The 11,360-nt window shown below is 48.1% G+C and overlaps 1 long non-coding RNA gene across 1 annotated transcript; it reads right to left on the reverse strand.

Moving 5' to 3' along the window:
- Nucleotides 1-6,850: 6,850 nt before the first annotated feature.
- On the reverse strand, nt 6,851-7,658 carry LOC138769870 (uncharacterized). The gene is made up of 2 exons (XR_011359338.1): nt 7,324-7,658; nt 6,851-7,116 (listed from the first exon to the last, which is right to left on the reverse strand). It is a non-coding gene; the product is annotated as an uncharacterized lncRNA (long non-coding RNA).
- Nucleotides 7,659-11,360: the final 3,702 nt, after the last annotated feature.

An 11,360-nucleotide genomic window follows, 5' to 3' on the forward strand; every position in this document is an offset into this window, starting at 1 on the left:
TCTAATGTCTGGATACATCACTGCTCATAATATATAAGACCAGAACACAAGAAGGACGTCGTAGAGAGGGTACTGGACGTGTATGGAAGGAGATAAGCGTCACACAGACGTACATGGGGCAGTCTCATGTATAGGGAGGACTCTAGATGTGAAGCTCCAGGCTCTCACTCTGATATCCTACAGGAATCCCCAGGTGTAAGGTTAAAGTAATGGAGGAATTGTGATATTAGTAGGATTTCAGCTTAAATATGTTTGGAATATGCCATAGACTCATCTCCTGTGCCCCCTCTATCATTGTCCTTAACCGTACTCATCTCCTGTGCCCCCTCTATCATTGTCCTTCTCTGTACTCATCTCCTGTGCCCCCTCTATCATTGTCCTTAACCGTACTCATCTCCTGTGCCCCCTCTATCATTGTCCTTAACCGTACTCATCTCCTGTGCCCCCTCTATCATTGTCCTTCTCTGTACTCATCTCCTGTGCCCCCTCTATCATTGTCCTTAACCGTACTCATCTCCTGTGCCCCCTCTATCATTGTCCTTAACCGTACTCATCTCCTGTGCCCCCTCTATCATTGTCCTTCACCGTACTCATCTCCTGTGCCCCCTCTATCATTGTCCTTCACCGTACTCATCTCCTGTGCCCCCTCTATCATTGTCCTTCTCTGTACTCATCTCCTGTGCCCCCTCTATCATGGTCCTTCCATAGATTTATACCCTGTGCCCCCTCTATCATGGTCCTTCCATAGATTTATATCCTGTGCCCCCTCTATCATGGTCCTTCCATAGATTTATATCCTGTGCCCCCTCTATCATGGTCCTTCCATAGATTTATATCCTGTGCCACCTCTATCATGGTCCTTCACCGTACTCATCTCCTGTGCCCCCTCTATCATGGTCCTTCCATAGATTTATATCCTGTGCCACCTCTATCATTGTCCTTCACCGTACTCATCTCCTGTGCCCCCTCTATCATGGTCCTTCCATAGATTTATCTCCTGTGCCCTTTCTATCATTGTCCTTCTCTGTACTCATCTCCTGTGCCCCCTCTATCATTGTCCTTCTCTGTACTCATCTCCTGTGCCCCTTCTATCATTGTCCTTCTCTGTACTCATCTCCTGTGCCCCCTCTATCATGGTCCTTCCATAGATTTATCTCCTGTGCCCCCTCTATCATTGTCCTTCACTATACTCATCTCCTGTGCCCCCTCTATCATGGTCCTTCCATAGATTTATATCCTGTGCCACCTCTATCATGGTCCTTCTCTGGACTCACTTTCTGTGCCACCTTTATCATGGTTCTTCCATAGACTTATCTCCTGTGCCCCCTCTATCATGGTCCTCCCGTGGACTCTTCTCTTGTGCCCCCTCTATCATGGTCCTCCCGTGGACTCTTCTCTTGTGCCCCCTCTATCATGGTCCTCCCGTGGACTCTTCTCTTGTGACCTCTCTATCATGGTCCACCCATGGACCTGTGACTGACAAAAGGACAAAATGGTCCTTCCATAGACGTATGCCCTGTTTCTCCTCCTATAGGGTCCTTCCTTGGACCTATCTCCTGTATCTCCTCCTATATGGTCCTTCCATAGACCCATCTCCCATATCTCCTCCTACATGGTCCTTCCATAGACCCATCTCCTGTATCTTCCCTTGTATGGTCCTTCCATGGACCTATCTCCTGTATCTCCTATATGGTCCTTCCATAGACCCATCTCCTGTATCTTCCCTTGTATGGTCCTTCCATGGACCTATCTCCTGTATCTCCTATATGGTCCTTCCATAGACCCATCTCCTGTATCTTCCCTTGTATGGTCCTTCCATGGACCTATCTCCTGTATCTCCTCCTATATGGTCCTTCCATAGACCCATCTCCTGTATCTCCTCCTATATGGTCCTTCCATAGACCCATCTCCTGTATCTTCCCTTGTATGGTCCTTCCATAGACCCATCTCCTGTATCTCCTCCTATATGGTCCCTCCATAGACCCATCACCTGTATCTCCTCCTATATGGTCCTTCCATAGACCCATCTACTGTATCTCCTCCTATATGGTCCCTCCATAGACCCATCTCCTGTATCTCCTCCTATATGGTCCCTCCATAGACCCATCTCCTGTATCTCCTCCTATATGGTCCTTCCATAGACCCATCTACTGTATCTCCTCCTATATGGTCCTTCCATGGACCCATCTCCTGTATTTCCTCCTATATGGTCCTTCCATAAATTTATATCTTGTATCTCCTCCTATATGATCCTTCCAAAGACCCATCTCCTGTATCTTCTCCTATATGGTCCTTCCATAGACCCATCTCCTGTTTCTTCTCCTATATGGTCCCTCCATAAATGTGTATCTTGTATCTCCTCCTATATGGTCCTTCCATAGACCCATCTCCTGTATCTCTTCCTATATGGTCCTTCTATAGACCCATCTCCTTTATCTCCTCCTATATGGTCCTTCCATAGACCCATCTCCTGTATCTCCTCCTATATGGTCCTTCCATAGACCCATCTCCTGTATCTCCTCCTATATGGTCCTTCCATAGACCCATCTCCTGTATCTCCTCCTATATGGTCCTTCCATAGACCCATCTCCTGTATCTCCTCCTATATGGTCCTTCCATGGACCCATCTCCTGTATCTCCTCCTATATGGTCCTTCCATAGACCCATCTCCTGTATCTCCTCCTATATGGTCCTTCCATAGACCCATCTCCTGTATCTCCTCCTATATGGTCCTTCCATAAATTTATATCTTGTTTCTCCTCCTATATGGTCCTTCCATAGACCCATCTTCTGTATCTCCTTGTTTCCCACCAAACTTTCCTCTATATTCCTCCATCCTCCTGGACTACAACACGTTACGTGAGAAGTTAAATCTGGGTAGGTTGTATACCGCTGTGTGCTTTTACATAGGACTGCACGTCAGCCTACCCCATCTATCACACTGCACCCCCAAAACGATGAATGACAAGCCTAGCTCTGCTACCTCCCCCTCCCCCTGCCAGGGCTGGTACACTACCTCTTCATTGACTAGCACATTTGCTGCGATACCTCGGCTGTTCCACTACGCTGGCTCTGCCTTCCCCTCTGTGCTGCTGGATGCATTGGTGTAGAAATGCAGAGCATCATCTCCCTGGCAGGCAGCAGATCTCCTGTGCTCCCCTCCATGTGCCTTACCTACCTCCCACCGCTGTCCCATTTTCCTGTGATCTCCTGCTCAGGTCTCTGCTGGGATCTCTGCCCCTCCTCTTGCATCCCATAAAACCCCCCTTTGTATGATGTCTTCTCATTGCCTCCTTGTCTGGCCAGCTCCCGGCATTGATCAGCATCTCCTCCTCCTCCCATCACTTTGGCTTCCCTAGAGTTGGATTTCCAGGGAGCTGTCCTCAGCACCATGCAGCTTCTCCACTCCTGGCTGTGCCACCTCAAGGAATAGCCCCCAGGTAAGAGGATGCATGCTAACTTCCATCACCTCTCCAGCGCCTGAAGTGCCATGCAACGCTATTAACCCTTGCATCGCTGCAGGAGCCAGCAACTTCCATCTATGCTGCATTATCTGCGATGTAATGCAAACTTTAGCATGCGCTGACCCCTGGGCTGTTGGAGGAACTTGCCTTGTGAGGGGTTTAGGTGCCTTATAAGCCATTCCCTATAGGTAGTTTGTAATGCATGATGTATGCATCCTCAGACCACACTGTATGAGTTGCACGGTCCATCCCCCCATGCTGTAGTCACAAGAATTGGGTTACTATAACCCTCATTTCCCAGCTCCTCAGCCAGAGCCGGAAGCATAATGAGTCTTTATAAGCCAATTTCCCTTTAGATTTGACTGGAGCTTTCTGAGGCATGAATCTATTGTGTGTATTTCGTTCTCCGATAGAGGGAAGGCAGCGTGGAGAACTACAACTCCCTGGTGGCGGTGTTGATTTGCAGAGCATCTTGGGGGTTGTAGTCCTGAAGCTGGCGATGAGCTTTGATGCATAGTACTGTAGTGCGGTGACTGTGGCTGTGGGGTGACACTTCTGTATTGGAGACTATTGTATAGTGTATATCTGTATGTATGTGTATATAGGGGGCTTCACATAGACAGGGGGCTTCAGTGGGGATCTGCATGGAGTAAAGTTATCCAGCATATAATATCCTAGGCAATCTCATTGGTCCATAAAATAATCATTGATACCCCTCGAAGTGTGTCCATTATATAGAAATTAAATCACATTTGTATAGTTTTGGTATTCTATGGTATGTCTTAAAGGGGACATGTCACATTGAAAATGCGGTTATATCTGAAGGCATCTTGCTGTGAAGGAAGAGAAACCGAGCAGATTCATATATAGTTTCCTGGAAAAAGATTCAATGTAACTTGTATTTTTTTTCAATTCAAATTAATACAGAGACGTCTGTCAATCAATAATTAGGACCGCCCACTGGACTCCACCACAAATGAAGTAAATGTCTATGTGAATAAAGTACAAGTTATACTAATTTATTTGCTAGAAATCTATATATCAATCTGCTCGGCTCCTCCTGGTCTATAACATGCTGCCGATAGATTGTGCTGGAATCCGGGTCCCTTTAAAACTCTATTTCTTAACCTGTTACAAGATCACAACTCACATCATGAGAGCACGATAGGAGTTGTCATTGTGCAACAGCCATAGGTTGGTGATCGCTGTCTTAAAGGGAAAGTTCACCTTCCTTTAAGAGGGGATTTTGCTTTAGGAATAATACATGTTACAGGACACTGCTATTACTTTATATGCATTTCCACAATACACTCGGAATCATCCTGTAACGTGACTGATCCTAGTCGTAGAGCAGCTGCAGGGAGGACGCCTTCCCCTCAGCTGACAAGCCATAGCCGGGGGTTCCGCTCCCAGCAGTCTATGGTTTGCCGATGGCTACAAGCTTGTAATGAATTGTGAATCATAAGATTTATGGGGAGATTAATCAAACATGGTGTAAAGTGAAACTGTCTCAGTTGCCCCTAGGAACCAATCAGATTCCACCTTTCATTTTCCAAAGAGTGTGTGAGGGATGAAAGGTGGAATCTGATTGGTTGCCGGGGGCGACTGAGCCAGTTTCACCCTTAGTCTCTGTAATGCTGGTGTATATAGTAAATGTCATTCACCCAGATCAAGATGGCGGCCCCCATGTATTTGAAGACCACCCAACCTACAATTACCAGCCCTGATATCCCCAATAACATTAATTGCATCCTGGTGGAACATGTGACTCCTCCTCTTAGCCACACCCCTTTGTCTAAACTGGTTTTAATACAATAAAAATAAGTGTAAAAAAATTTTGCTTAAAGCTTCAGGAGAGGAGAGATTTTCTTCAATTAATTTATTTATTTTATGTGTTTATTTATATTTTTTGTTTAATTATTTTATGTGTTTGTTTATTTATTTTGCCATCTTGTGACCACCTGATTCTCTCCATAGGGGTATGTTCACACTGAGCTCCCTGCCGCGTAATCCCGCCTGCCTCAATGTCACACAGTGTCTCTATGGGATGGCTCTCGCGCCTACGCTTCTGTTGCTCTCTGCTCAAAGAATTGACATGTAAATTCTTTGAGCGGAGTCGGCGGGAGCGGAGGCGCACAAGCCATCGCATAGAGACACTGAGTCAGAGGGGATTCCGCTGCAGGAAGCTCCAACACGGAATTCTGCTTATTTTGCTCAGTGAGAACATGCCCTAAAGATCCAATAGAGATGAGAGGACTAATAAGGAATAGATCAGCTGCTCTCATGTGGCCCATGCAGAGCTTTGTCACGATAACCAGGTAACTGACCCCCTTTCCCTGACACCTATGAGGGGTATCCTCGCTGCTCCTGGGTCCCATCACCACCATTATGTCCAGATGCCAAAAAACAGCATAGGTGCACACAACATCATGGAAGTGGTCAGCCACAACCCCCAGTCCCACCCCAGGTAAAACTTCGGGATGCCCCTCCCACAGTGAACAGGAATGCTTAAAGGGGTTGGGAGAAGTAATGGGGGGAGTCTAGTAGCCACAGATTCTCTTTGACAGGCCTTACAATTATTACTAGTGGTCCTCCAAGACCTGCCAGTCACCTAGGGACCAGCTTGGTGAAAATGTGGATAATCCCTTTAAAGGGGTTTATGCTGACGATGAAACCCATTTCCAGCTTTCCAATAAACGAATGTATATTGATAAATATTGTTACTTTTCTTACAGTTTTGCTTTCGATGCAAACTGTATTCTTAGTGCCCTGTTTAGTAAACATTCTGTAACTGTTATACACTGTAGTTGGGAGTTCAGCCAACTGCATTTCTCCTCCTGTAGGTGTACTGGGTGAGTTTATAGTAGAGATGAGCGAACCCGCCGGATTTCTGGTTCGTATGAACCAGAACTTTCGGCGTCTGATTCCCGCTGTCTGGAGGCTCCGTGCAGCGGGTGGATACAGCCTAAGGACCGCTTGGAAAACTGGGATACAGCCTATCCCATAGGCTGTATCCCAGTTTTCCAGGGGGTCCTCTGGCTGTATCCACCTGCTGCACAGAGCCTGCAGACAGCGGGAATCAGACGCCGAAAGTTCTGGTTCATACGAACCAGAAATCCGGCGGGTTCGCTCATCTCTAGTTTATAGTAAAGAAGATGTAGCGGAAGGCAGAAAGAGCCGGCTAAATTTCTGCCTAGAGTGTATAGCATGAATAGGAAATCTATAAGAAGATGTAGGCCAGACAAGCTTGTATGAGAAGCCCAGAAAAGTAGTAAAATAACTTCATTAACCAATATATGTTAATTTATAAAAATAGGTCTCATCATTGGACACCCCCTTTAAGCCAATTCCCCCATATTCACTAGTCTCAATTCACAACACACAAGCAGAAAGGAAATCTAGATATTTTATTGCTTGGGCGGCTGCAGCATTGGACGCATTCCTCTTACTCAGTGGTGTGAAATGCGTTGGTGGTGTTATGCGCTATGTTGACCACAAGAGGCAGTAGATATACCTCAGGATAGTAAAGGAAGAAGAACAACAAGACCCAGGCTAGAATAGCCACACCCACTGCGACAATGTTGACTGTTAAGGTGAGACACGAATACCTGCGCGCCATTTGCAGGTTTCCTTTGTCCTTTGAGCCGCGTGTCTGGAGAAAAAAGAAGTGGACAGATGATAGTATTTGATTTGCATTGATCACCTGTTTTCATGTGCCAATTTGATTTAAAAAAAAAATATATATATATATATATATATATATATATAAATATAGATAACCTTCAGGCACGACAGAGCTAAAAAAACGTGCGGCAAAGCTATATGTGGCGCCATTGTTGTGAGATACGTGATCCCTTACCTTAAGGGTGAAGTAGAGGGCCAGGATGCCTAGAGGTGTCATGCAGACTATTAGGCTGAAGAGCGAGAAGATAAAATATTCCCTGGGCCGACAGGACGGCGGCGGGAGGCTCTTCTCCTGACCTTCTTCAGTTGTCCTGGACGGCCATAGAGGCTGCAGGTCAGATAAGGGAAGGGGCTCATACATTTCTATTCAGCCTCTGCCTTTGGTCTTCAGGAGATAACAACGGCCAATGACCCTGATCCGGTGTCTGTGGTAACAGATGTCTGGGCGGTGTTTCTATAACCGACTCGCAGGGGCTGATGGGATGTCGGTTGAGGAGCATGCGCAGTCAGGCGGCTCCTTATCCAGAAAACTGTGCAGCTGGGCTGAGCCTGGCAGTGGGGGTGGGGTGTACAGCCCTAGTGGTGGACCACAATAAGGGCCCTATTACACGGGACGATTATCGTGCGAAAAATCGTTAAATCGTTTGAATTTAAATGATAATCGTTCTGTGTAATTGCAGGCAACGATCGAAAAATCGTTCGTATGTCGTTGATCGTTGATTTAGATCTGAACCTAAAATTATCGTTAATCGTTCGTTAATCGTTTGCTAATCTTTCGCTGTAATTCCACGTTCGTTTGCTCAAGTTCCGCGTTTTTTCACTAATAGTTCAGTGTAATTACACATTGTTCATTGTTTTGCTGGGATCAAAAGGATTAAACGATCATAGTAACGATCGTAACTAACGGTTATCGTTCTGTGTAATATGGTGAACAATTTCAGTTTAACGATAAAAATCTTGTTTGCGATTGTTTATCGTTTGTCGTTAATCGTTAAAAATCGCTCCATGTAATAAGGCCCCATTACCATGAATAGACTATCCCGGCCTAATACTGCCATCCGTCCCAGGGTTCAGCACAGAGTCCGGAAGGAGGGTAGAGCTGCCCCTTAGTCCTTGTATATGAAGCTATAGTAAGATTCCAGCAATGTAAATCTACCGTATGTGGCCTAATATGTCATTACTGGGAGGACCTAGAGGGAAGATGCTCCACAGTCCCCGTATAGGATGTAATTGGACTGACCCCTGGGCCCTACATTCACTCCTAGGTATAACGTGACGCTTTTCATCCATATTATTGTTTGCACTTCAGTCCCCGACCCGTGGTCAGGCAGGGACTAGCGGCCGTAATATGGACGTAAACATTCATCCCTATTACACTCATGAGAATGAAAGACCGTGTTCACACCAGCACTGTGACTATCAATCCTCTGTTATAGGAATAGAAAACTAAAGATGACAGATTGCAGGATCCGTCACTGGAGATCGGCCGGTAATGGGGTCCTGTGGGTTCTGTCATGGTGGATGCAGGAAGAATAGATCAGCGAGCCCCCCTGTTATTTCTCAGCTCTGAATGGGGATGCAATGTTACTACAGGTCGGATTTACTGTGGATTATGCGAAAAAAAAGAAAGAAAAAAGTAGTGACAGCGCCTGACTGCGGCGCGGTGTCATTCTCCTATAATCCCCATCACCAGGGATGTGGGCGTGCTCTGTAGTCCTGAGTATTCATGAGCTGTCACTGCTGACTGACAGCCTTTGCCTTTTCACAGTATAAGCAGTAAACTGTCAATCAGCTGCCGGGCGAGCGGTAACTGCGGTAACTCCATGGATATTGTGGCTTACAGAGCATGCCCGCATCCCTGTGGCTCTGCGCCAGCTTTATTGTGGGGTCTCCTGGCTTAGGGGCCCGGTCACAGGCGCCACCACTGGAGCCCCTAGGGTGAGTTTACCGCTATGCCTTTACTTGATTCAACTTCTCACCATCTTGGCTCGGTTGTTAGTGAAAAGAAACTCTGATTGCTCACAGCCAGGGGCGTAACTACTGCCATAGCAGCCATAGTGGCCCACCGCATCAGGGCAATACACTGGGCCCCCTGAGCCGTCATCATCCGCAGCACCCGATGGCTGAGGTGGCCTCCAACATGCTACAAATGTTCATTTAACTGCAAGCACTTGTGTCGTGAAAGAGTGAGGAGCCATTGGCTCCCTGCCCTGCCAATCACTCTTGTGGCTGCAGCATCACTGTTCCTCCGGCCACATGAGGCTGCTCCCCTCACACCCCCTCAGTGCTCTGGCACACAAGTGGCAGGGGGAGGGCCCGATCAAACATTTACTATGGTGTTGGAAACCCATACAATACAATGTAATAGTCCAGGCACTTCTGGCAGGGATCAGGTTACCATGTACTGACAGCAACCACAGATCTTGATGAACCTCACATTAGAGATTAATTTAGTTCAACACATCAATGTAAAGTGAAGGGCACGAAACCTGTACACCCCCACCCCATACATCCCCCCTCCCCATACATAACCTCCTCCCCATACATCCCACCACCCCATACATCACCCCCCTCCCCATACATCCCCCCTCCCCATACATCACCCCCACCCCCATACATCCCCCCTCCCCATACATCACCCCCACCCCATACATCCCCCCTCCCCATACATCCCCCCTCTCCCCATACATCACCCCCACCCCATACATCCCCCCTCCCCATACATCCCCCCTCTCCCCATACATCACCCCCCTCCCCATACATCACCCCCCTCCCCATACATCCCCCCCTCCCCATACATCACCCCCACCCCCATACATCACCCCCTCCCCATACATCCCCCCTCCCCATACATAACCTCCTCCCCATACATCCCCCCACCCCATACATCCCCCTCCCCATACATCTCCCCCTCCCCATACATCACCCCCACCCCATACATAACCTCCTCCATATACATCCCCCCACCCCATACATCCCCCCACCCCATACATCCCCCCTCCCCATACATCCCCCCACCCCATAAATCCCCCCTCCCCATACATCCCCCCCCCTCCCCATACATCACCCCCTCCCCATACATCCCCCCTCCCCCCATACATCCCCCCTCTCCCCATACATCCCCCCCCCACCCCATACATCCCCCCTCCCCATACATCACCCCCCTCCCCATACATCACCCCCCCTCCCCATACATCACCCCCCTCCCCATACATCACCCCCTCCCCATACATCACCCCCCTCCCCATACATCACCCCCTCCCCATACATCACCCCCCTCCCCATACATCACCCCCCTTCCCATACATCCCCCCTCCCCATACATCCCCCCCTCCCCATACATCACCCCCTCCCCATACATCCCCCCTCCCCATACATCCCCCCCTCCCCATAAATCCCCCCCCCTCCAGGGTCCTCGGTGACATTTCCATGATTTCCACCTTCTCCATCTTCTGATAATAAACCGATGGACTAAGTTGGGGATAATGGGAGAAGCCATCATGTCGCTAGTTACGGGGAATGTCATCCGCTTCACGGGAAGAGCCCATAATACACAAAATGGAAACGTTTATTTCTCTGTTGTGACATGAAGGAGAAGCCGGGACGGCGGTGCGCTGATCTCCTGCGAGTCTTTGATGTCTCAATTATGAAATGCTGTTTATTTGCTCGCTGCTAAGAGCTAGAAATAATAAGACTCCGAAGCTGTCGTATCCGGGGCTCATTTAAAGGGAAATGGTCCCACATGGCGCCTTTTTAAAATAGAGCATCGGGCAGGTGTCCTAGTACATCTCCAGTAGAGGGCGCTAGTGCACCGGTCATATACTTAGCACAGCATGTATCAGGCTGTAGACAAATTCACCTTATAGGCCTCACATTTGTGTGTGACAGTGGCAGTGGAGGGAACTTACCAGTTTGACCTCTTGATTGGTCCTTAAAGGGGATTTGCATGAAGGCCCTCCCCCATCCAAATGTGATGAGAGGGGCCAAAAACTGGGACCACCACCAATCACAAGATCATCTGGCTGAATAGAAAAGCAGTCAGACATGAGAGCTGGTGCTTAATTTTCTATGGACCTGATCAAGATAGCTGAGCACTGTACTTCCAGGCCAAGCACTGTTCTTCCAGGGTGGACACTGTACTCCCAGGCTGAGCACTGTACTCCTTGGCCAAACACTGCACTCCCAGGCCGGGAACTGTACTCCCAGGCTGAG

The sequence above is a fragment of the Dendropsophus ebraccatus genome, chromosome 12 (assembly GCF_027789765.1).
Source record: "Dendropsophus ebraccatus isolate aDenEbr1 chromosome 12, aDenEbr1.pat, whole genome shotgun sequence".
Taxonomy (NCBI): domain Eukaryota; kingdom Metazoa; phylum Chordata; class Amphibia; order Anura; family Hylidae; genus Dendropsophus; species Dendropsophus ebraccatus.